We start from the raw sequence: 27,806 nt of genomic DNA, 5'->3' as shown, positions 1-27,806 counted from the left end.
AGTCCTTGCACCGCTTCATGCCAGACTACATAAAAGCAGCAACGAATGGCTGTAAAACTCAGTGAGGATGTCAGAGGCAAGTCACGTTTCATACATATTATGTGTGTTGTCACAAATACTCCCACTTTTGTTTGTTCCTATCACCATGAAACCTTTGAGAGGTGAGGAAATTCTGTCATCTATTTCGGCCTAGTCGAAAAAGGTTGAGGGGACTGAGATGCCACTTTAAAGCTTTGAGTCAAAGTAATTTCAGAACAGTAATTTTCCCCTTTCTCTGCGTGCAGGTTACCTACACACCACTCTGTCAGCTTTCTGAAAAATCCTCAGCAGGGGATTGCCAGCTATAAAGTGAGCATTAAACAGATCTATCACGGAGCCAGATCATTGGCTGCGACTGGCACTGGTGTCCAATAATACAGTCTGCTTTCTCCAATTTCAAATGACAGACAGGGAGACGGGGACAATAAACACATTTTACCTCCTCACACACTCTCACAGTGTCTCTCTCTCAGACCAATCCTTTCTCTTGTTATGGCTTGATCATCAGATCTTTCTCTCTCTCTCACTGAACACTGAAGGTTTTCAATTTAGCCAAGCTATGATTATGTTTCCTATTTTTATTATTATGAGAAGAAAAAAAATCCTAAGTGTTGATGGTCTGTTTTGTTCATTTATTGTATCGCTGCACTCTTGCTAACCTCACCATTGGGACTGATTTGCGTATGAATGTGTTTTTCTGGGGGTTTTGATACAGCAGGGAAAGTATGGGCCTTCGGAAATGTGTCTGTGGAACATTTATATGTGTGCTTCTTCTACAAAATAATGAATTTGCACCAGGGAGGACAAAAGAATGGGCTCTTCCTTTCAGGTGAAAGGAGGCAGACTGTTAGAGACAGGTTGCTTGGAGAGCTGTGGGATTATTCCACTGTTTCATGTTGAACGTTATCATGGGCAGGCAGACTGATGTGAGCTAAAACTAGCAATGCAGCACAACACCTAACCAAGGTCAAGCACTTCCTCTCTGTCTCTCTGCCTGTCTCTGCAAGTCGTAGGGAGATTTGTTCGGGAAAAAGTGAGATGAAATGTCAAGAGCAGAGTGATTGCCTGGGAAAGGGAGATCCTAATTAACTCTCTCTGGTGGAGCTCTCCTGCTACCTCCCTCATGCCGCGTGTGCCTGTATGAATCTTTCATCTCCTCCTCCTTGCCTTTCCTCAGAGGACACGGCTCCACTTGCAAAGCCAGCCAAAGGACAGACGGATACAACGAATGCAAAGGTCAAAAAATAAACAGTGTGGCTATGAATGACAGACCCTCTCTCAGGGATGTATACAGACAGCAAACCAATCCCTGCAGCATGTCTACAAAGCACAAGCAAGTAGCACAGAGAAGAAGTAACATCAACTAGTGGCCTGTTATTGAAAAGGATGATATTGACAACGGTGGCCTCCAAAGTCAATGATGTTGTTTTGAGTCCTTATTACTGTATAATTAATACCATGCTTAGGCGAGGGAAGCATAACTGGAATAGATGCTATGTTAAGGTATATGTTTACTTTGCTTTGTCCTTTGCTTTATCATATACCTAACTATAACCTTGGCCTTTCCAACTTATCTTATTTAATCAGACAAAGAAGTCTCTTAACAAGCTGTAGGTGGTGAAAAGTTTAGTTGGCAACAGTTAATTTAGCTGTCACAGCCAATGGATATATATACATTCATCTGTCTTCCACCGCTGCTGTTCATTGCGTCGATACGTCAATGTGGCTGCATAGGTTGGATGAAGCATATATTTGCTTGAATATGTGGACAGACACAGGCAAGCAGTCATTTCTACTGAAATTTTTCTAATCGACTCTGAGTGCAGATTTGTACACACAGATGTGTGTTTGAACCCACACATAACACTAGTGAACTGCATTAATGTATATCAGAACCGGATGCACATTTATGCATCCATGATTAACTAATTTTCCAGCTGTCCTATTTTTTTTTTTTAGAAACATCAATTTATCAGTGATAAATTATACTGTAATATACAAAAGAACTTTCAATCCAAAATAGTTTCGGAAACAATACTATTACTAAAATGAAACTCAACTTACTACATAAATGATATAACGATACATGTAAATATAGCTAATTAATAAAAAAGAAATCAAGATCCTAAACTGAAGATATGGAAAAATTTAAATTAAAATATTAATAGGAGAAGACATATGGCTTTCGTAGTCCTGCAGGAGGAGTCCCAGCTAAGACAGTCAGGAAAGAAATGACTACAAGCTTCAGGCCACAAAACAGAGTTACTGACCTTCAAGTAAGAGTAAAGCTGTTACATCAGAATGAGCTGCCGGCTGTGTTGTCTTCAATTCTGGAAAAGGATGAGAACCTGGAGGTTTTGGAGCTGACTGAGGCGCACAGTACAGGTTTCTCTGGGGATGGATCATAAGCAGTCTCCTGCAGAGTTCGGAGATCAAAGCCAACCAATTATAACAGAACTTAAACCTCTGTATTCACACTGTGCACTGGATGACTATGACTTTATTAACCAAGTTTCACAACTATGTCTATGTCTATACATTTTCCTGACAAATACAGAGGCTCGTTTAGATATTCTCAGCCAAATTCTCAGAGTAAAAAAAAGACATTTGTCTAAATAATTTGTCTGGGTTAAAATCATTGACCTGTACTGATTGTGGGTGTAAATGCTAATCTTTTATTCATCTTCAGCTCTTGATGAATGTGATGAATAGGATGCTGTTTGGTCTATTCATCATATAAGGTCACTTGATTTCATTTATTTGGCAAAATGCTAATTCTACCCACATATTCCAAAAAGAGTTCTTCAAGCAGGCGTTTCACGAAAGCAATCATGTATTGAATAGATGGAGCCCTTCATTGCTCAGTATATTGAAGTGGACTGTGTCAATAAAGGTCAGATGTTTCAGAGAAATGCACTCATGTGCCAAGAAGTTATCCATCAAACAAGACATGGATGTGGCGTGCATGGTTAATGAAGGCAGACCAGCTATCACGTGTATCACTGAGCTGTGTGTATGCTGATGGATGGGAGCCGCTCCTGTAAAAAGCCTTGTTGTTAGTAAAAAATTATATTATTGCAAAATAGACCAAAAAAATGCAAAATAAATATTGGTTAAACTGCGTGATTATGTTTATTTTCCTTATTTTCATAAATTTGAGGTTTGACATACTGACCTGTTCTCTTTTGCATGGATTGGCCACGAGCTAATATGAAGTAATTCCTCTAAAGCATGCAGAGATGAGTCATGATTACAGAGCTGATTTTTGACTGTTTTGTTTGATTCACATTAAAACAAAATAAACAATAAAAATCTACTAAATTACTGCCCAGCTTGTGGTCTAAGGTAGCACTTGATTGAATGAGATGCCATCTGGAAAGAAAAGAGCCTTCCATTGATATTTATCTGGGAGGATATTGGAACAGGAATGGCTTCTGTATTATTTGATTCTGTGACTGAGCCATGTTTTTCCTGTTATCGTAAAATTGCATTTCCTGCAACTGATTATTTTATCAAAATCTTGCTTTTTAAAACCGGACAATACATTTTCAGTTTCTGAAATCACATCTACATTTCCCGCAACATTCTGGGAGGCCAGCATCGCCATGGATATCTGTCAGATTGATAAAAAGATGTAGACATGCAGACTAGGGCTGTTCGATATAACATATATATCGGATGACGATATAAAAACGTCTATCGTTTCATTTTACGCTATCGTTTGTTTCGTGGTGTCGCAAAATAAACTGTTTACGGCAATATTTTTTTCATCGTTTTGATGGTCACTGTAGTGGCTATATTAATTTCTTAAAGTTCTCTCTTTCTCTTATATTTAATATAACCACACTACAGACGGATAAGCGCCTGTTTTTATGGGTTGTTGTTAGCAACAACGATGGTAAAACTAGGGCTGGGTATCGTCACTGATTTCTAGAATCGATTCAATTCCGATTCACTGTCTTAACTGTTTGGTGGTTCTTGAAATTTTGTGAGATGTCACTTGAGATTCTGGCAATTTGGGCAAAATAAATTTATATTAAAAAATCGATTCAGGATTTTAATTAATCGATTTTACGTTATCCAAGCCAGAATCGATTTTAATCCATGAATCGATTATAAAAACCCACCCCTAGGTAAAACCATCGCATGTCCGCTTGTTTATTTTCCACATAAACCTTTCACAATAAAGCTCAAGATCCTGTTGAGACTTTTCAAAATAAACTGAATCACGTGAAAAAGTACTATTGACAGATGAGAAGCAAAAAAAGAGCAGTCAGGTGCCAAAAAATAAACCTTAGACTCAAACATTAGAACAGGCTTTTCCCCGCAGCACGCCGTGTAATAAATACTCACAAAGAAAACAGCGGCCGTTACAACTTATGTCTAAAAATGTATAGTTTCATACATCGGTTAAAACACTCGACTCCAGGTACACGACGCCCAGCTGGAAACACTTCACCTACCCGAGATTCACAGAATTTACAGAAAATATAAAATTTTTGTGATTTATATCGTTATCGGACGATAGATGTTTTATATCGGGATGAGATTTTGGTCATATCGCACAGCCCTAATGTAGACTATACATCCCTCCCTATAGAATGTGTGTCCATCAAACTGCTTGTCTACTGGAAGCTTCTTTGTTATTTCTACCTGCAATATGCACCTGCCTTTTCTTTTGATGCCTTTCACGCAAACATACTTGTTATTAACAGAAATCCTGTGGTTTCACACTTGTGGTGAAGACTGCTGTGTATGACACAGCCTTGAATAATGTTGATTATTAAGTGACAGGAGCTAAATCCTCACACACTGGCTCATGTTTCTGCAACTTCTATCTCTTCTGTCTGCTACTTATGTGACAGATAAAAAAAAAAAAAGGACGAGCAGTTGCTGGAACAGAAGAGAAAATAAATCTGCATACTTATAAAAAAAGAGAGAAAAAGATAGAGAGAGATAGAATGTGCTGTGCTCCTACTGTGTTTTATTAATAATTCATTGCAAGAATCTGATCAACTGGCTCTTCCTCAGGCTTTTTTTTTTCAGGTATTTTAAAATTTAATATTTTATATAAAGAGCTCTCTAAACAGTGAAAATCTACTATAATATTGATGATAGGGTTGGCACTCATCAAGCATCTTTGTGAACAATTGGCAATAACCTCCGCCACTCCGTAAAAAATAAGGAAGCAGCACAAAGAAGTGTGTACATAAACTGAGGCAGATGAGGTGATCATATGTGGAGTGATCTCTGCCGTGTCTCTGAACCATTCATAAGCGATTGTGCAGTGTTATGGGGTATTTTACCATGATAGGTTAGGCTGCTGCTACCAGGGAGTGGCTATAGTCCCACAGGGGGTGTACAACAACATTAATATGGATGGTATGTGACATGTGGTAGTATCCACGTATATGCCAGATTCCCCTGCACAGTAAATTTCACACTGCATTCCAAACATGCATAGAGAAATGCAGTAAGCAAACTACAACAGCACAATTAGGGCTACAGACTAACTTGGCAGTCTGTTTCACTTACTATTTTTTCGCAACCACAGCTTATCAGCACACTTTAGGGATGACTGAAATAATCTGACAGCCACTAAAAGCATTCACTTTTTGTCACTGCTGCAACTTTTCTCAAACACCGATAGACTCCTATCTCCTATGGCAAACCTGCTAAGTTAGACTGAGTCACTCAGCTCAGTTTAACAGGTGCTATGAAACCTCTGAGTCCATACTCTGAGTTCAGTTGAGTAAAGCTCTGAAGGTTGTTAAAGAATTCGTTTTTACTTTAATTACTTTTTGTTGTCTTCTCTTCCTCCTGCTTTTTCTCGGCTTTCCAAGTGTTTGAGCTAATGCTAGCTCCTCCATGAGCCTCTATTGACGAGCATGGCAAACTGCTCGTTGCCAAAAGAATTCCAAAGGAGCTTTTTGATTCTGCATCCTTGTGCTTCTTTGCAAACAATTTCACCTAGAAACTCCCAGCAACCATTTGCCAACCTGTCACAGAACATACTTTCCCCTAGTGGTCGGTGGTTGCCAGATGGTTTAGGCCTATGCAACTAGGCTTGTTGTCCCCAATATCTGATCCAAATATCAGTTCAATAAGGAATTCTTGATATATAGAATTCAATTAACCTATTTGGCGATTTGACTCCAATAGTCCATCACAGCAGAATAGAATCCCAGCAGTGATAGTTATTAGGTCATGACCTCCTGAAGTCTACATGCTGGTGGTGGTTATGAAGATAGAGGCTTTGAAGGAGCCTGAGTAACATGGAGGAGAGGCATAGATGGGGAGGAGGTAGGTTACAAGGGAGAATGACAGATGAGCAATGAGATTTAACGTACACAGAGTGGAGGCTGGTTGGCCTGAAGAAGTCGGATAGAAAGATTATTGGACTACACCACTGAAGTCACCAATGAGCCCGTCAGTGTGGGAAAGTGCAAGTGATGTAAAGCATAGATTAGTTCAATTCAATTTTATGTATGTACCACCAAATCACAACAACAGTTGCCTCAGTCAGAAACTGAATATGTAACTCTGATGAAAAAAAAGCACTGTGATTACATGTAAAATACTATGAAAGCACAGCAGTATGTGGACTTACAACTATGCAATCTTTCCAAGCCAGTCCCATTAGCTTTCAAAGGAGCCGTGCTTTTCTTTTTGTAGTTTTTTAGAATTCTACAAAAGCAAAAATCTTACAAACCAAATTACAAGAAAAACTGAATAAAACATTACCTGTGCTAATCTTGTAGTGTCCTTTTCAGATAAGGGACTGAACATACTAGAAAAACTAAAAAATGCAAACATCTTTTTTTTTTTTTATCTACTCACACAGTCGACAGTGCTTTTATGCTTGAGAAAACAAATGTTGCTTTTATGCTTCAAAAAAGGGATCAATCTAGGCCAATCCTTACTGTGCTATGCCTTTAATTTGGGGGTTCCCAATTCTCTCAGTGTCTGTCTTCATTTGTCTCAGTGAAATACCATCTCCAACTGGGACTAACTGCAGATGCAGTTATTCTGGCACTGTGCCTTACTCTTCATCATGCTGGTAGAGCCCAATTTAAATTAACTTGACTGCGGTATATTTGGCCTGTTGGTGGCTTTTAGATTAGAGAGCTGGACTGGTGAGAATGTTGCCAATTAGAATCCGCAGATCAGCTACACAAATTTAAGTAGAGAAAACAAATGCTCCCTCATTTTCCTCACATACTATCATTAAAGTGTCCAAATTAAAGGGGGATAACCTTCTCTGTTGGTTAAAACTAAGAGTCTAATTGCATTATTGCAAAGAGCTTAATTGCTTTTTGTCTCCACATCATCAATATGTGAAAAAAATGGAAATTTGCTCACCAGTATTTTAATTTCAAGCTATTTAATGCCCTCAAAAGACAAAGGAAAACTGCTTGCTCTGCTCAAAATTCAGTGTTAAACTCCAGAAAGAAAAACATTTATCACTGAACTCACAGGATTCCTCTCCATCAACACCAGGGATCACAACACAAGGATCTAAAACTGCCCTGTATCCTCTTTTGTCAAACCCAGGCCTGCTACACATAAAAACACAAGTTGTTAAAATCAGTATATTATGGTGCACCAATTAAATACAGCATGAACCACTATGTAAGGGCTCCTTGTTATCAGGATCTTTTTCAGAATAAAAGTAAGGATGATGATCCAAGTCCCACTTAGTCAACGCTCTTTTGAAAACTGGGTCACTATGCTTGCACTAGCTGTGGTGTGCAGCCTCTACTGCTTAGTATGTGTTTTATATTTTAGATTCAAAGTGTAGCTCTTGCTTAAAGACGTATCCTCTGTTGGTTATTCTCTGACCATGTTAAAAGGGAACTGGAAAAAAAAAATCTGTACTGTGGAAATGTATTTGGTGCTACAAGAGAAGTGTGAATGATTCAAACCACAAAATTTGATGTTAGCACCAGTTTTTATCCATTGTGTATCGTGCAAGGTTTCTGTTTTGTTTTTTTGTTTTTTTTTGTTTTTTAAAGGTACTTGGTGTATGAGTTGTTCCCAGCACCTTGGAGAATTTGTCACGGTTCGTCCTACCTTGCCATCTTGTTGTAAAGCTGAACTGGTGGATCTCAATCAAAAACTTTTGGGCATGACTACATGCCTCCTTGGTGGTAGCAGGCTGTCTAAAATTATCCATCTATCTTCATCCACTTATCCATTTCAGTGTTCTGGGGCAGGGACTTGAGCCTATCCCAGCTGTCATACAGCAAGACGCAGAATACACACTGCACAGGTCACCAACACCTATATACTGTAAGTGAGATGACAGTGTTAACAACTGCACCAAGATGCTGTTGTCTACATTTAAACCCCAAATTTAATGTTTCATACCAATTTAATTTCAGTTTATTTTAATGTTATTATTTTTATGACTTTTATCATCCATTAAAATTTATTTAAAAAATATAAATGGCAAGTCAAGTTTTGCAAGTCTAATTGTGGTTTCACATTGCACTATTGGAATCAGCAGCAGCTAATCGTCATGACAGTTTTACTGCCCGGAGGAAGGCCTGTAATCCCAGAGGAGCTACGGGGGAGACAACAAGGCTTCAGAGGTCGAGCAAAGTAGACGTCTAAGTTTAAATATAAATCACCTGTTCCAGCTATCATCACAGGGAATGTGAGGTCTTCGGACAATAAGATGAACAAAGTCTGTTAGGTGATTAAGACCCAGAGGAAATAATTTAGTAGTTTAATGTGTTTTATGGAGACAATGCTACTGTGCATTCACGCTTCTTCAGGACTTTTCAGGAGACCTTGGATTTTAATATGAGCAGTAACAAAAGGTATGAAGGGATTGCGGTAGTTATGATTGAAAAGCAGTGTAATCTCAGTTACTATGATGAAACATGTCTGTGGCCTGAAAATGGACCCAAAATGACCCCACTAGGTATATGTCTTTAAGTGTGCGCGTGTGTGTATGTGTATGTGGGTGGGGGTGGGGGGATATATGTGTATTGAGAGTGTGGGGAGTGAGTTGGAGGGTGGGGTGGGCTGCTTTTAACTATGTAAAGCACTTTGTGCTACATTTTCTTTGTATGAAAAGTGCTTTATAAATAAAGATTGATTGATTGATTGATGTATCAGGCATTTTTGTATTCTCAAAAGTATCTTATATAGATGAACCAACCTTGAAGTATAATGTGTCTTATCAACTTACTATTACAATTAACTTTTTTAAAATGTATAAAAAAAAAAGCCTACAAAAGAACAAAATCTTAAAGAACAGCTTAAATTCTGCTTGTCGTGTCTTCTGTCATCTAAATTCAGGTCATTTTGCGTGATCTAAATCTGAACAGGTGGTGAAAACATTGTGTACTTCAAAATCTCATTTATGAAACATCCAAATAACATTTAAGAATCCTTCAAACTAAATTTAGGACAGTTAATAATTTTGTAATATTTTAATTAGCAAATAAAGACTTTTTAAGGACTTGCAGATATCCTGAGTAACAGATACAACATCGCACATCATATTTATCTACATATGAGAACTAACATGTGGCAAAAGGAAAAAAAAGGCAAGTAGAACTTTGACTAAAATAGGAAGCGCAGTTCAAAATAAGGTTAATAAGGTGTATTTGTATAACTCTTTATTTAGTCCTGTTAACACACAAAAGATCTTTACACAATGATCGCACAACATCACAACAATGTGTGTGACGAGTACTGTTTGTGTTTCGTTGATATTTAGTAATGTGTCCTACAGGACATAGCTGGATTTATGATCAGCACCAGGTCACTGAGGTAAAAACCTATCAATTTAAGACTACCTGAAGCAGTAATTATAACATCATTCATTGCTTTTTTTGTATGTCTTATGTTCCCTTTTAAAATCAGGCCCGCTTTGCCTTATTGAATCCTTTTGCTAGGCTGAATTCAGTTATTTTTGGAGATGCCAGTTATTAACATAAAGCATTTTGTAATGAAGCCACTATTCCCAAAAGCCTTAAACCTTCATTATGGCTCATACATAAGTCAACCGAATAACCTAATTTCTTTCTATATTGAGGTAACACTAGGCTTGATGGCTCCACTTCTGATACTGCTCTAAGCTCAGTAGCATTTCTTTTGTCTGCCAAAAAAGCTAATTTAACCTCAGTTAGAGTGACCAGATCCAGTCCCTCAGCAGTCTGACGCTAATGTTTAATGGCATCATAAAGTCTTGTCTGGCCTGACAGCTTTCCAGGGAAAGACAGTCAAGTAAACAGCCAAAAGTCAATGCTGGCCTGAAGCATCCTGGGTACACAGGCTTCATTAATGTAAGACCACCACTCTTCTAAGTGAAAGAAATGAGCCACTGGGTAGGACAGATGCCCAGCAGGGAAATGCTTTCTTCTATCTGTGCTTAATCCAGTTCGTGACTGAAATGGCTATAGGTTCAGAGCATTTCACTCCCAAGAAATGAAGCCATTTGTGATGGCATCATTTTTATGCTCCTCACCTTTTGCCATCAATGTGGACAACACAAATAATTATCAAGAATGTACAGAAGTTTCACTAGAATTCTGTAGAGAAGCAAAATGCTGTAGTCAGTCAGGATCTCACTTCTGTTGAAAAGTTGTCTTTAAGGGGCCTCATAAGAAGCTTCTCAGACCTGCTGGGACTTGAAGAACCTTGTCTCTCCTTCACCAAAGCTTAGAAGACACACTTCACTCACTGTAAAACCAAGCACTCGGGTCGAGATTAAAGTAGGGAAGGAAGATGAGAAGGAACATAGTTGCAGATTCTTAACAGCACTCCCTGATGGAGGCAGACTACAGCAGCAATGGGAACAGAAGAACAACCCGATTAGGCTACCAGTCTGCATTTCAATCTTATTTAACACACTGGAAATACCCCTTTCCCTCTTATTCTAACATTTTCTTTTATGTTAGCCACATACATCTGTAAAAGGTCATTGCATCACACAGATAAGCATACTCATATTCATCTGAGGACAGTTCAGCCTCTGAGACATTTGTTAACACATCAAGCTTATGCTTGGTTTTGCATTACTTTATTGTTCCCCCGACTTTTCCTTCAAAGAGCTTGTCCACTTGTACTTTAGTCAGTTATTTTCTGTATTTTATTGAATGGCAATTCCAGACCCAGAGAAAATGTTTGAACTTGATGTTTTTTCAGTCAAAGATAGGTATATAGGAAAATAGTCCTTGATTGCTGCCACGGCCCCTTTCAGCATCACTGATTTGTTGACTTCTGAAGTTTCTGTAAAAGGGTAAAAATTGCCTTCTCCAATCTTACTTACTCAGGATTATGCTCGTTTGTGACTTTTTGTTGCAAATGAACATAATCACACTGACTGGGAACAGTGTGCAATGGTAAATGGACTAGAGATGTTCTTGGCAACTAATTTCAGACTCCATTAAACTGGAGAAAAAATATAAAACTAATAGACTAGTGTAAAAGTAGAAAACAATGAGAAAACAGTCAAAATTAAGAGCAATTAAACGGGGCTAGTTAAACTGTTTTCCAACCAAATACTGTATGTACTTATTTTGTATACATATAAGAGCCTTTTAAGAGTCAGAAACACATTCTTCAATAACCTAATTATATTTGAAATGTTGCTAAAATATGTGGCACGTACACAACACAACACATTATGTCAGTTTACTTAGAAACAGCCAACATTACATACCCTTCATTTTATATATCAAAAGCTTCATTATTACCACTTTTTTTTTCTCTACAAACTACATCCCAACTTTGACTTGAGCGTCTTTAACACTGTGTGTGTCTGACATGGTGGTCAGCAACACTGGAGCAAAACAAGGGACCATCTTCTCCCCTTTCCTATTCACCCTCTACATCACAGACTTCAGCTGCTGCACCGACACCTGCACCTGATGACTCTGCGGTGGTTAGATGCATCCGCTGGGGTGATGAGACGATGAGGCTGTGGTGGACTCCTTTGTCATATGGTGCAAGCACAATCATCTGCAGCTCAACGTAATAAAGACCAAGGACATGATTGTGGACCCTGTTTCAATCCAGGGAGTTGATGTGGACATGGTGGAGGACCATAAATACCTCAAAGTACACACTGACAATAAACTAGACTGGGTTAAAAACAAATGCACTGTACAGGAAGGGCCAGAGCCATGACTATTTATGAGATGGCTGAAGTCTTTTAATCTGTTGGACAATGCTCAGGATTTTCTATGAGCCTGTTGTGGCCAGTGCCATACTGTCTGCTGTTGCATGCTGGGGCAGCAGGCTGAGGGTTGTGGATGCCAGAAAACTGATCCGCACAGCAGTAACATTGCGGAGGTGGAGCTGGACTCTCTAAAGGCGGTGTCAGAGAGGTAGATGTCGTTTAAGCTAAAGACAATATTCTCCCAACCACTCCATGACGTGCTGGCCAGTCACAAGAGCATGTTCAGTGCGAAACTGAGATTACCCAAATGCACCACTGAACGACACAGAAAATCATTCCTGCCTACGGCCATCTCTCTGTACAACTCCTCCATCTAAAAGCAGAAGTACACACTGCAGTAGTTGCACACCGTTAATATCTGCACAGTCTCTACAGAGAAAATAACATCAAGTCGGGATGATAAGAGGAGCACCTCAATTACAACTTTATCTATATTTAATTGTGTGTAATATATTGAGATATTTATATATTAGAGCTATTTTGCAATATTTTGTAAAATATTGTAATATTTGATTGGTACTTTAACTTGTTAGTTAATGTTCTTACTGTCTTGGAGCAACTGTGACCACATAATGTCCTCTGGGATTAATAAAATATTCTGTTTCTGATGAGTTTTATCCAATAACATAAAGCTTCCAGTCTTTTGCTGACAGCCTACTTTTTTCTTATAGGCATTTTGATTACAGTCCAGTGGTTACAAATATCAAATGAAGAGTTAACTGTTACAAAAATAATACATTTTTTGGTCGATGATGGTCTTCTGACCTATCCGGAAACTTTCCTCCCTCTTTATCCACTGGCAGCTCAAATAAACACTGACCACTGACACCGACATCCCACACACAGCTTAAAATGGAACTAGTTAAACTGGCAACAGACCTTGGACTTCACTACTATGCCAGTGTTCCTGCTCCATTCATTAAATAAATAAATAAATAACACCTAATTTTTTTAAAGGCTTTGTAAGACCTCGATTTAAAAACAAAACTTTACACCAAAAAATAATAATTACTTAGTCAGGTATGCAAATATTCAACAGTTTACTAATCCTTACAAAACTCTAATTTATGTTTTTCTTTGTCACACATAATAGCAAAGTGAGTCTCGTTGGCTTTTTTTGACTTGACGGCGTATCTGAGGATGTGAATTTGATTTGCAGTTTGAACAAATTACAGTGTATTAATATTTACTGTCATATTACATTCAGCCATAGTGCTAAAAAATTACACTTTAGTTGTAGTCTAATCTGCATTATCATGAATAATTTCCTCCCAACTGTATAATAAATTTAGAGTTACATGAATGTCAGTGTTGGGGAGTAACGGAATACATGTACTACCGTTACATATTTAAAATACAAAATATGAGTAACTGTATTCCGTTACAGTTAGGGTTTAAAAAGGTGGTATTCAGAATATAGTTACTTTGCTGAAATAAAGGGATTTTCCTGTTTCATATCTTCGGCTATGCCCTCTCTATTTTTGGTTTCCACGCCCCAAATAAAACACGCATTAAGAGGCTCTCATGTCTGTGTCTCAATCTTGCGGCCCATGTCACCTCTACTTGCGGCCCGCATAATGACGTGAAGAAATATTTTAAAAAATTATTCACAAAAATTATTTAATATGAAGGCAATAGGCAGAGTGTTACAGGCATAGCCCTAAAGAATGTAGCATCATGGGCAGTGTAGTCCGTACTCCAGGGAGAATGGACTGCCATACCCGTTATGTGTCTGTGAGCGCGAGGAAGGGAGAAAAAGGAGAGTGGAAAGGTACGAGCTGTCACTGAGCAGAAATGGGAGCTGGAAGCATGTAAATATAATAATAACCACTGCAGTCAAGACCAGTGCCTGACGAGCCCAGTTGTAAGTAAGCTATTAAGACTCGACTGTACACTGTGTTCGTGTTTCCCTCCGAAACAATAAGTTCCGTTGGAGCAGCCTTTCAACGCCTCTCTTTGTCTCTCGCAAGCAAAGTTGACCCAGACAACAAAGCAAAGCTAGTTTTCGGCTATGAGCCCGACATGGAACCCGACGTATTAGCCAGAGGTTCCTTAACTACGGTTTGGAGCCGCGGACCTGTTTTATATGCACGTGAAACAGTTTTCTATACGACATCGCTGCAAAAATGCAGCCTTACCCTAATGTCCACCCTACTGTTACTCATTTTATATTAAGATTTAAAGATCTAGTCGGTATTGCCCATATGGAAAAGAAATAGTAAAAACTTACATGATTTACTCATGAAAGTGGCCACTTTCTCATTACTTTCATTTATTGTTTTAGTAAGTATCCAAAACATACAAGTTTCATTATATAATTTTTCAAGGGATCTTATATCTGTTTTCATTCTTGTATGCTTTTCATACAAGTTTCACACAAGACAGATACAAACTTTATAAGATTTATATATATCTTTTCCATATGGGGGGTATGGCGAGTAACCTTCAGTAAAAGTAATAATTCACACAGCAATCGTACATTCATGTGGTTGTAAAAAGCATGAGAATATAATAGGTAATTCAAAGTGTTCAGAATACGTTACTCGTTACTTACTTGAGTAACGTATTGGAATACGTTACAAAATACATTTTGGGGCATGTATTCTGTAATCTGTAGTGGAATACATTTTAAAAGTAACCTTCCCAACACTGATGAATGTAGAGTTACACGTAGAGTTGCATACTCATACAAGACCACTACCAATACATAACAGTGCTTAATGAGTACTTAAAGGCAGGCAGCAGCAGTGAGAGAATACTGAAGCATAATAGTTTTTTCTGCAGGGTCATAACTGAGTCATTGACAACTGCCCTTTGTCGATACTTGCCGACCTGGAGATTAATAAACCAGTTTCGGCTTTTATCTACAGGAAGAGCCCGTGTGGATTTTGTAGATTAAAATGGGAACACATGTAAACAGCAAGTTAGGATTCTTCACCTATAGTTTACACTGATATGACAGCCTGATAGAATAATACTAGAGTACAAACAAACAAACCAAAAATCTGCCTGATCGCATAATCTTTTCTCATATCGTTAGCTTCATAGCATAAGTGCCTAAGTCATTTTTTTGTGTTTTGTGTTTCAGACGGACAGGATGATGCAGCAGTGGTAGGGGAGTAAAGTTAGGCAAAAATCTCAATTTGACCAAAAAATGACTTAGGCACTTATGCTATGAAGCTAACGATATTCTGCATCCGATTGCAAGTAGTTGCTGTTACTGGCTGACAAGTGCTTGACATGCAACACCACCAACCTCTAAACAACTACATTTAATCTCAAAGTGACTACATAGTTTATCTGGTGGGAGGCAACTTGTCAAACAATTTTAGTCCAATTCAGATTGACCGCAAACTCTCCCAGCCAGATTGGCATAGGTTTTCAAATAATGACTGTCTAATTTATAAAGTCTGACATTAATTGCAATTTCTCTTTGCAACAGCAGACTCATGGAGTCGAGTCTGGTGTTTGGTATGCTGATTATATTCCTATATGCCAAAAGCAAGATTACAAAGTGTCTGTGTCATTTTGCAGTTAAATAACTGTTGTAACATGTCTAGATATGCCAAGTTTTTTGTTAATAGGTCTTCAAGAGTAACCTTGTTGATGCAAGAATTCTATTTCTTGCCCGTTGGCAGTTTTCATGGATTTGACTAACAAAATGGTAACAAATTGTGTTTATGCAACAGGCTGTGCCTAGTGTCCCTAAAGATATCATTTAAATTTGTTTTTTTTTTCCTACAGTTTCTGTTGTGTGTAGACACAACCCTAGTTCATACCTTGATTTAGGTGCCAATTTTAATGTTTGAATGTGTCATAAGTAAGTTAACCTATGATTAAGTGTTAAGTGGCTCAACAAACAAACACAAACCATTCTAAAAATAGGCACAGACAGCTTAGAGAAATACTGCTTAATACCAGTTTTTAAAAATACAGGTAAGTCTGGCTCTCTGGAAGCAATATATAAAGAAATGAGGGTTGGCTCAGGTTGCAGAATACAGTAGTTAATATCAATTTGTGTTTGATGTAAATTTCTGTGTATGTTGATGACAACAGGTTTGCAACTTTCACCAAAGTATCACAGTATTATTGTTGCATTATCACAAATACATTGCATGTATTTGCAAACTTAATCCCATTCAGTAGAAAAGTAACAGCAGACTTATCATCATCTAATCGTATTGATTGCAAGTTCAGTCACAATAATTTTGATTGTGCCATGGTCTTCAGCCATTGTTTTCCCTGTGTGACTGTAGCATTAGGAGAACTCTCTTAATACTCGTAATTGTAGTCAACAGCCAGTGTGGCAGTGTAGTTCACTCTGACACGAACAGCACGCCCAATCTGATCCCACAAGTGCCTTGTTTTTCCAGTGAGGGACATGTCGCCCCACACCATGATATTGCCTCCACTAAACTCTGTTACCCTATTGGTCCAGCAATCAGGATAGAGTTCTCTACATCTTCTCCTTCAACCCTTAGATGCAAATGCCATAGGCAGAATCTAGACTCATTGCTAAACAGCCCTAATCAGGTGCCAGTCAGAACTCTAACTGTCAGCACCTGATTGTCTACGGTACCAGAAGGTCAAAACAAGATGCAATAGTAGAATAAGCTGTTTTGGTCCAGACAGGTAAGTTTTTTAATTGGTGCAACCCACATACTCAGATGTGGTACTATTTAATGGGAAATGGACAGGCTTTCCAATACCACAAATAACTACCCAAAGAATGAGTATTACTTTAATAAACAAAACTTTGCCAGTTATTGACAGTATTTTAATCTAGAGGAAATAAAACTCACAAAAAACAATTTTAAATTACAGTCCTGATTTATTCTTTTATTGAGCGCCAAGATTTTCTATATACAGGAAAACCCTGTGTATGTTACTAATATTTCTACCAGCATTAATACATAAAAGAAGAAATTGATACCCTGGAGGACAGTGATTTCCAAAGTGTGGGCCATGGAGGAACTAGCTAATGACAACTTTAAGAACTAATGAAAACTTAAGAACTGTGCACCAGGAGCTTCATGCTACAAGTTTTCATTATCAAGTCAGCTCCTGTAGGTGTAAAGTGGTTACCAAGTATTTTGTCTATTTTTTGTTTTTCTTACTAGCGGCAAAGAAGCAGCTGTCAGGTGGCAGAGGCTTGTTAATAGGAAATCAACCTAAATAAGCAAATAGTGATCAAAATGAATGCACAAAAACACAATGAAGGAATTACTTTATGTTGAGCTCATGTTATAATCGGCTTGGGTGGATTTTTAGATTTTGAAACTGGGCCGTGGCAGTCTTGGGAATGTCTGCTGTAGGAAATGATGGCAAAAGATTGTCGCTGAAACTCTTACATCAACCACCATAACAGACACAACCAATACCTGATGGTTTACACTGAAAGACAAAGAAAGAAAAGAAAAGAAAACCAGATGGGGAAGAAAGAAAAGCTTATATTCAAAGGTAAAGTTTTCTGAGAGGGTACTTACTCACTGCTGATTAGAATACTGTTTGCATTTCAGTCTTAATTATTGAATGCGACTTCCTGTAGTGAGCAGATTTCCTGCTGTATCAGTGCCCATACCTGAATTTAATTTGGCCAAACAGGGTAAATCAATGGCATCTCAGTTAGAAATATTGGACTGCATTACTCTTGTAGGGCTCAAACTTCTGATTTAATAAGACGGGTGCTTGTGTACATATAAATTTGCTTCGGTGCAGCTTTGAGCAAATATTCAGACAGTTGATCTTAAAAATCCCTTTTGATCTCATAGTGAAAACGCAGCCAGCATTAGCTCATGGTCACACAGTATGTCACTGATAACATGTTTTTCTGGTTGATCTCTTAGCGGACAGTCCCTTGGGCCTCTTCTGATGTCCCTCTGACACTATCTGCTATACTGCAGTCAGACAAGCACACTACATGACTAGTAAATCAACCAGGAGAGACCATTTCCCCCACTGATAACATCTCACTGCTGCTTTTCTTCTCACTATAGCATTCAGCAACCGCTATTCAGTACTTCATCCTATTCATTCACGTTCCACAGAGGATAGGAGACAGACAGAGTGTGTGCCACATGCATGTAAAAGCAGATGATTGTGAGACTCATCTGATAATCCACTCAGAATGCTGGTTCGGTAGTACTACAACAGTTAATAATGTATATTGGTAGAACTGGATAAAGGTTCAAAACCAAGCTAACATGTGGTAGCAATAAAGGGAAATTACAACTCTGTACAAATGTCTTGCTTTGACCCTAGCTCAGGTATGGGCAACATTTTTCTCTGCATGGCCAAACCTGGTGTGCACCTACCTAAAAATGTAGCTAAAGTTTGCGTCAACGCAGCCCACAACTAGGGCTGTTCGATATAACCATATATATCGGATGACGATATAAAAACGTCTATCGTTTCATTTTACGCAATCATTTGTTTCGTGGTTTGGCAAAATAAACTGTTTACGGCAATATTTTTTCATCGTTTTGATGGTCACTGTAGTGGCTATATTAATTTCTTAAAGTTCTCTCTTTCTCTTATATTTAATATAACCACACTACGGACGGACAAGCGCCTGTTTTTATGCGTTGTGGTTAGCAACAACGACGGTAACAGCATCGCGTGTCCGCTTGTCTATGTTCCACATAAACCTTTCACAATAAAGCGCAAGATCCTGTTGAGACTTTTCAAAATAAACTGAACCACGTGAAAGAGCAGATTTACGGATGAGAAGCAAAAAAATAGCCTCCAGGTGCTAAAAAATAAACCTTAGACTCAAACGTTAGAACAGGCTTTTCCCCGCAGCACGCCGTATAATAAATACAAAGAAAACGGCGGCTGTTACAACTTATGTCTAAAAATGTATCGTTTCATGCATCGGTTAAAACACTCGACTCCAGCTACATGACGCGCAGCTGGAAACACTTCCCGCAAGTCGAGCTGCCCGAGATTCACAGAATTTACAGAAAATGTTACATTTTTGTGATTTATATCGTTATCGGGACGATAGAATTCTTATATCGGGATATGAGATTTTGGTCATATCGCACAGCCCTACCCACAACTATTATGATTGGCCAGTTCAGTAGCATAGATTCCTTCTGTGCAATTCCAGCTACTTTTCTGCCACATTTTTTGAATTTCTCAGTGAGAGAATAACACATAAAGAATAATAATCACAGCATCAAGATAAGCACTCATAAATGTCAGCAAATTGGGACATTATTGAAACTGTCAGAATGGATGTACGGGAAAGTAAAAAGAAGTGGAAAAAGAAGAGGAATAAATATGTTTTCCCCTGACAAAAAATGACTTGCACAAAGACGTCTGCATTTTGGTTGTTTCTATCATGTCTGGCAACGCACACAAATCACCAGGACACGACCGCAAGGTAATAAACACATAATAGACCAGAACTCAAGGCATAATCATTCCAAACAAATGGTCACCAATGTGAGGTTAGGTAATGTCAAACCCTAAAAGTCTGGAATGGCTGGAACGGTTCTGAAGTGGCTTTGCTCATAAAAAGAAAACAGGCTTCTGCACAGCTAGGTAACAAAATACTGGTTTCAGCTGCAGAATGATAAATATGACCTTGACCATGCATTTGAGTAAAGACCCATTAGATTATCATTGTGTGCAAATTTCACTGAAATCTGAACAATACTCTGGGAGTAGTAGTGATTCTTGTTAACTGTAGACAGAGGCACAATGGCATCAGCTCATTGGTCCTTTAGCTGGACGAGCTAATCAGAAGTTACAAGCCTGGGTGTTACTCAGTGACCTCAGTAATTTAATAAAAAAAAACATGAAGGCGATAAAAATCACTCTTGCCTTCAACGATCTGATTACTTTTAAGAACTTATAAAAAAGCCACAAAACAGCAACAACTTATCTAAAGCTCCACTCTGAGGCTCACAACCAGTGTGAGGACAGGATAGCGACTTTAGCTTCTCCAACTTATTCCCCAGTCATTCTTAAAAGTGAGTTGTTTAAAGTTCTTTTAATGATTTGCAAAACATTAAATGGCTTAGCCCCAACCCATTTTGTAGAGGTACTAATCCCAGCTCATATCCCACGGTCCTCCAATACTCCCCTGCTGCTCTCGCACCAGAGAGCCCATAAACAAGCTGGTGGCGAAGCCTTTTCTGATTAAACACTCGAAACCTGGAATGCTTCACCATCTCATGTTAAAAAGCCACATTTTAACATTTTGCTGTGCTTTCTAAAGTATAGCAAAAACAAACAAATTAGATTTCTTCCAAGTCCATTCACAACTTTTAACATCATCTTTTTGTCCAATTAATGAAACCACTATATGAACCACACTTTGCAAAACTTTAAATGAAATACAGATAAATCACCTGAATAACTAACTACCCACGTCAGCCAATCAGTTATCAATGTCAAATATTTTTTGTTTTCACATTATTTTGTACTAGCTAAATGCTTAAAAATTGGGATGAAGAGCTGAAACAACCATTAAATGTTTCAAGATTAACTATCCTTCTGCAAAAATGGGAACAAATACCTACCCAGATAAAACAAATAAAATAACAATACAATATAATACAACTTTATTTATATAGCACATTTAAAACCAAAGGTATACCAAAGTGCTTCACAATAATACAATAGACCAAAATAAATGTATATAAAAGTAGGGCAGGGCAATTAATTTTCTTATCATTGCCTAACATTATACTGGTATTACCGTGAACAGTGTGATATGGCCCAGCCCTATATAGAAAGGCAGTAACAAAATACAAAACAAGCACTAGCACTAACACTAACAGATGGGAAGCACTAATTAGACCAGAAGTGTGGGCTCAATAAAGTAGGTATCAGACCTGAATTCAGAGATAGGGTCAGTTCACATATATAAAATATCAACTAGGAGGCTAAACAAAGATGCAATAATAAGATTAAAATAGATGAGATGAGGGCACTAGCTAGTCGGGAATAGGTAAGTTTTCCACCATGATTTGAAAGATTGGATAGGGTCCGAGGCACGAATAGTAGCAGGAAGGCTGTTCCAGAGGTTAGGTGCAGCTTAGACAAAAGCACGATCGCCTCTGGTCCTCAGCCGAGACCTAGGTTGCACCAAGAGTAATTGACCTGATGATCTTAGCGCTCGACTAGGAGTATACAGAGTTGGAAGAGAAGGCTATCAGCTCTGTGGTCTTATGGTCTGACATAGGCTGATGTTATTTGACAAGTGCTGCCAGAGCTCCAGGAGTCTCAGTGTAAAGTACCAGCTTTTTTTCCTCTGATTATTTCCAAACTTAAGAAGGTGCTGCTGCTCATTCCTGACAATGCTGAGAACTCAACGTGTTTTTACCACTCAGAGCACCGACTTCTGGAAAAAATATTTTAACTTTTAAAAAAAAAGGAGTGCTGCAAACAGGATTTGACTAATCGCAGAGCAACAGCAGGAGCCACAACTAGAATTTCAACAGAAGCATGTTTTAACCACAGAATAAAAAAGAGAAAAGAAAAAGATGTTAGTGGAAGCAGCTTTTTTTTTTAAACATTTGGGCTCCGTGACCCTGTCACTCTCCTCTCTGCAGACCCTCCCTTTCAAACACATGTAAACTGTCTATCTCATCTCTAACCAACACTCATCCCTTTGTACATCAGCATGTTTATTCATGACACGACTCTCACTGTGGCACATCAAGAGGTTGCTTGAGGAAGAGTGGCGGGGTGCTGTGAATTTCCACGTTGACAACATGTCAAAGGAAGACAGACACAAAGGAATAAAAAATGCCCAAATTCAATTGCTGCACAACGCTTGGGATCGTGATATAAAATGAACAGAACAGTCAAAGCATTAGACTCGATATGTGCATCGGAGTTACATACAAATCACCTCATCCAGGTGACGGCTGGAGTACTACACATTTCATAAAAATAAACACACTATTCTCCGTCGCTGATTCACAGAGACAAGCCTACATAAAAAGACAAAGCAGATCAAAGACGTGCAGAGGAACAATGTCACATCCTGTAGACAAATATGGCAAACCTTGGGACCATACTGCCTGTGGCAGTGCATGCTATCTGTAGCTTAAAGCTATGAAATCTTGCCTTAATTTGCCAAAGGTGGGCAGAGCAGGAGGCAGAGAGGGAAGACACTGTGACTGTGTGACTCACTGTGGGGTTTCAGCTCCTGCTTCTATGTTAGTCTTGTGTTTGAACATGAAGAGCTGAGGAAATAGCTCCACTTCTGCAACGCTAATGGGGCCTAAGGTTAGACATGTTGAATAAGTAATATGGGGAAAGTAACACCACCATGGCCAAAGAGTGTCTTCTAAGCCTTTATACATAATTCAATCAAAAAATGAAAAAGAGGCTCTTTTCTGCAACAGAAGGTGGTGTCAGGTTGTTGCATATTTTCTAATTCAGCCAACTTTGTCAGTGGCAGAAAGCAATATTCTATTTTCTAACAAGGGGAAGAATGTTGAATAGTCAATTTCAATCTCTGAAAAAAGAGGCCAGTTGAGGATAAAAGATACCAATTCTGCCTGAATGTGTGCGTGAGTGGCGGAGGTGTTTTGGCTCTAAGGAGGAAGGCCGGCTCGCTGAGTCTGATGTAGTGCTACTGTATCGCTACTGAAGGATTTACAATAATGTCACAGCCAAGTCTGAGAATCGCAGTAAGAGGGGAAATTTAATGCAGAATCGTATTATTATACTGACATAAACATATGTGCAGATGCACGGCCCACGCACGCACAAATGTGTGCACATACAAAGACACACAAAGAGTGGAATTATTGCAGTGTGAAGCTATTTGAATTTAGAGCATATCTAATCTTTATATCATCCAAAATATGAACCACTGACTTCACTGCCATAGAGAGTGGGCAGTTTGCTGTGCACAAACACACACACACACACACACACACTACCATGCCCCCAAAACACACTCAAACTCACATTTAAATATATGTCTATATATACGACATGGACAAATATGTAACAAATGCTTGTGGAGTGTCTAAAAAAACATGAGCTGTTGAAAATCCTGCTGGTGATGGACTATAATTCTCAAGAATTTTGGAATGCTTCACACAGGAAATGGTGCTTCACTTTTGAAGAAAGCAAAGAAAAGTCCTCAAACATCATCATCATTCACAGCCCTTCAGTTAATTGGGTCTTAATCCTTCCATCACACAACCATAATCCCAGATCAAAATACCTTTACAGGTCAAAGGCCCGGACTTCTGCATAGCAATAAAGTCGAGAGGACACTTAAGACCAGCGTAATTAGACTCCAAACTTTAAGGTCTGGTGCAGGTACATATATTAGGGAGCCAAAAAAGACCCCACAAGTCAAGGCTGTGCAGTTTGTGGACTACCAGAGTTACATTTGATCTGTGAAAATGTCCAGCACTAAAGCCTAATATTCAGTCACCACCAGAGAGTATCTTTAACCCTGTTTGATCTTCTGTGCCCTAGCGAGTCCACAGAGAAGCACATGCTCTATCAGATTTTGAGTATTTTTAACATAAAGCCAGTTCAGCGTTGCAACAGGGATTTAGTGTGAAACTTCCACTGCATGTCATTCACAGCGTGCAAGCAGCCAGTCAGCAGGTTTACAGCTGAGTAAATTCAACACTTTGTTGCAAGACACTGAATTTGAATTTGAATAGAGGTGCAGTGATACAGAAATTTTTACAAATAACAGGAATACAGAGGGGGACGCAGATGTTTTGAGACTTTTTTGCTCTGTGTTAGGAAGCTGAGGCATCACATTTATTATCATCGAAAACTGTATGTCAGTTTTCATCTTAACCCTTCACCTCCCACTGTGGATTCAGCCTTTTCATTTCTTTTTCTTAAATTCCTTCATAGTGACTCGACACAGCCGGCAGTTTTGTTTTAAATAGTTACTGAATTATTATAAGGGGAGAAACTTTGTTGCCATATGTTGTTCTAGTATGGATGGCATAAACAGTTAAATATACTTACATAACCTAATGCCATATATATTTAAAAGATAACTGAATATCTCAAGAAATAAATCTAGAGATTTCCTAAATGCAGAAGGGCATAAATGATATAATGCCACGGTTCTTAAAGTGGCATATTTCTGAGTGGGCTGCAGCTGTTGCCTGCTGGGGCACAGGTTAGTGATTGGTAACAACACAGAATCTCAAAAAAAAAAAACAGCAGCTAACTGGCGTTGCATTACATTAATATATTAGAATAATAATTTATTTAACCAACATGTATTTCTAGGGCTGGCTAGTGAGAGCTTCAACATTTATAGCAATGTTCCATTTCCAGGTCCAGGCCTCGTCTGTGCTGGATGAGGTGCTCATCTTTTAGCGTGCTGCTGTGCTTTGTCCCTTGTTATCTACACAGACACAAGTCCCCAAAAAACGATTCAGTTGCCATTCTGCCCCTAGAGTTTTTATCAGCACTATTTATGTGTTGCACTTTAAGGTCAGTTTTTAAGAACTCACAGCATACCACAAAACCCCTTTGTCCTGGATTATTTTAGCACTTCAATCAAAACCACACAGCAGCATATTAATAACAAACCTGGTGTTCATTTTGGTAAAGTTTGGTCAATTTTCCATGTCTTATTTGCGCCATACAATGGCATCTGTTGCTGCCCATCAGATGCTCTCAACATGGACCATCACTGAGAACAATTTAACCCTCATCCTGATGTGTTAATACAACCACAGCTATCTACTTAAACAGCAGGTAACACATCGTTACACAATACACCAACTAGACAAACTTTATAAGCCCTCAACTGTTTTTCAATTTTCATTAATAGTTCGCATCCATCAGTTAAAACCACTACTTTTCATTTTAGTTGTTTTAGAAATACTTCAGTCAGAACATATATATCAGATATATCATCTTCAGATGTCTACTTGCTTTAAACTGCGCAATCACTTCAAGTGCGATTGGGACCACCCAAGTTATTATAATAAAAGGTAAAAATACATAAATGAAGATGTAAACAAAACAAAACAAACATTTCAACAAGTTAATTGAACTCATTCATTTATCCTCCTTTTTCCCCATTTTAATTTTTATTTCTGCATGGATGTATTTTTAGGATTTTTTTTAATCTCTCCAAATGTTTGTCGTTTTACTGGCACTACAAAAGTTAAACTAAATTGAAAGTGTGGGCACAAAAAAAAGAAACGAAAGGAAGAAAATGTGACTTACCCAAAGTCTTTTAAACAGTGAACACTTAAATTGGGTTAGAAATTAAAGGTTTTATTTGGACCATCCAAAACATCCAAGAGACCTTGGTGATATCTCGGTGATATCTGTGAAGTGTTTTCTTTACTAGGGCTACATTAAAAAATTATAACTCTGGATAGTAATGTCAGGACTTCCTGAACTAGCCAGCCATAACAACAGGCCTATTCTAAGTAGTATATTTAACATTTCTTCTCACCAAAAGGTTGACTTTTTACTTAATTTGCTCCACAGACTCTGATATTTGTAGAGATGCTGCAACAATGATGATCAGATTTTGTCTTGTGGGCCTCTGTTATAAATTATCAACAGTTCTGTAACCCCTGCACTACACCCAAGGGTGGGTAGGTAGAATTGAAACCTGCATTTCACGTGAAAAAGTGTGAATATGCAGCGCAACCTCTGTTAATAAAATAAAAAATAAAATAAAGGTACAATATCAGCACAAAATCCATAAAACATTAAGTGATATGCTTTATGGCGGTTCAGTCTATTTAAAGATCATACACAGATCCTTTGCTCTTCTAGAGCAGTGCTCCTTATCCAGTAACAACATTCATTTCTTTGGTATATTCAGACTCCGTTATTGTCCTTAGTTGTAGTCAGTTTACTTGTAGGTCAATATGTCATAAAGGGGGGCGATCGTAGCTCAAGAGTTGGGAGTTCGCGAGACACGGCTCCGACAGTGTCAGTCGTTGTGTCCTTGGGCAAGACACTTCACCCGTTGTCTACTGGTGGTGGTCAGAGGGCCCGGTGGCGCCAGTGTCCGGCAGCCTCGCCTCTGTCAGTGCGCCCCAGGGTGGCTGTGGCTACAATGTAGCTTGCCATCACCAGTGTGTGAATGTGTGTGTGTGAATGGGTGGATGACTGAATGTGTAAAGCGCTTTGGGGTCCTTAGGGACTAGTAAAGCGCTATACAAATACAGACCATTTACCATTTAAAGCTAAAATCAGTTTTGTTTCAAGTTCTGGCAATTCAAGCAAAAGAACTGCAGTAACTGGGTGATTGTCCTACCATAGTGCTCCCGCCAAACTGAGGTCTGTCTTCTTCTTTCTGAAGATTGGCTCATCTCTAGTGATGGCAAGTTACCAGAGTCCAAGGTCCAAGACACAGTATCCTTGAGAAGTCTCAAAAACCTAGCACAGACACCAAGAGGACTGTTATTGTGGGTATTATTGCAGAGCATATCCTGAATAGTAAACTGATAAGCACCCAAATCTCACCAGAATTGTAATGTAAATAGATATTTAATCAGTTTTGTTTATTGGGATTTCATTTCTTCATATTATTAATAAACAATCAGAAATAGGGAAATGTTCATATTTCTATTTTAAATAAAACTGACTTTGCACGAACCAGTGTGTGAAGTGACCCCTCAAATTATATGGCAGGGAAACACCTGTATGGCCATAAGCTAATCAATAACCCTTAACATGACACTGCAGTTCAATCAGCCATTAAATGCGTTTTCATTTTAATTCTGAATTTTAAAACGTAAACCACAGAAATTGTACACAGAATACATCTATCATGAGCTCAGGAACAGTACAAAATGTACGCTAAAATAACATAAATATCAAAAATATACATACAAATTAAAAAATATATTTTAAGTGATTATACACAATGTCTTTTACATATTATCTTATGGATGAATAAAATCACCATTTAGGCTTTAAGCAAGCAGAATACTTTCCTTACAGCTAAGCATAAAGCACCATTAGACATTGCAGAAGCGTTCAAAAATTTTACCTGTAATATCTTGACAGTAAATTTTCACAGGTGTATTATTTAGGTCACGCAGTTGCTATGCATTGCGTTAAAACACCTATTTGAACACAAATGAATCACCTTTCCAAAATGTTTACATGCTCTTTCCGCATCAGAGCTAAGAAGTTTTCGCTAACTCAATTCCGTTGGTCTTGCTAGGCTGGATGGGCGGGGCTTTACGCATTTCATTCAACAGGAAATATTTCCTTCTCTAACCAATCAGACACCGAATTCGACAGTCAATGACTGACCAACCACGAAATAGTCCAAAATAAAAGAACACTTTATGGAATTTGTTATATATATATATATATACATATAGATATAAAAAACAAATGTAACACTGACACGAATGCCCTCTTTTATGCAAGGACACGCATCGTGAAACACAAAGCCCCAGAGCCTAAGAGCTGCATCATTACCAAACAATATACCTTGTATTTATATTTAAAAATACCTTGATGTTGGTAAAATATGTCCTGTTTGTGTTGTTGTATAACATTGCCATATGTTACAGAAAATGCTCCATGCAATCGGATTATTTTGAGATCATGAAAGGTCTCTGAA

At 38.4% G+C, this 27,806-nt stretch overlaps 1 long non-coding RNA gene across 1 annotated transcript; it reads right to left on the bottom strand.

The window, feature by feature from the left end:
- Positions 1–2,222: 2,222 nt before the first annotated feature.
- LOC121814072 lies at positions 2,223–27,394 on the bottom strand. The gene is made up of 3 exons (XR_006054045.1): positions 27,222–27,394; positions 26,484–26,605; positions 2,223–2,455 (listed from the first exon to the last, which is right to left on the bottom strand). It is a non-coding gene; the product is annotated as an uncharacterized LOC121814072 (long non-coding RNA).
- Positions 27,395–27,806: the final 412 nt, after the last annotated feature.

The sequence above is a fragment of the Haplochromis burtoni genome, unplaced genomic scaffold (assembly GCF_018398535.1).
Source record: "Haplochromis burtoni strain Fernald_Lab_line unplaced genomic scaffold, NCSU_Asbu1 Contig_2, whole genome shotgun sequence".
Classification (NCBI taxonomy): domain Eukaryota; kingdom Metazoa; phylum Chordata; class Actinopteri; order Cichliformes; family Cichlidae; genus Haplochromis; species Haplochromis burtoni.
This window is presented reverse-complemented; position numbering and strand designations above follow the sequence as displayed.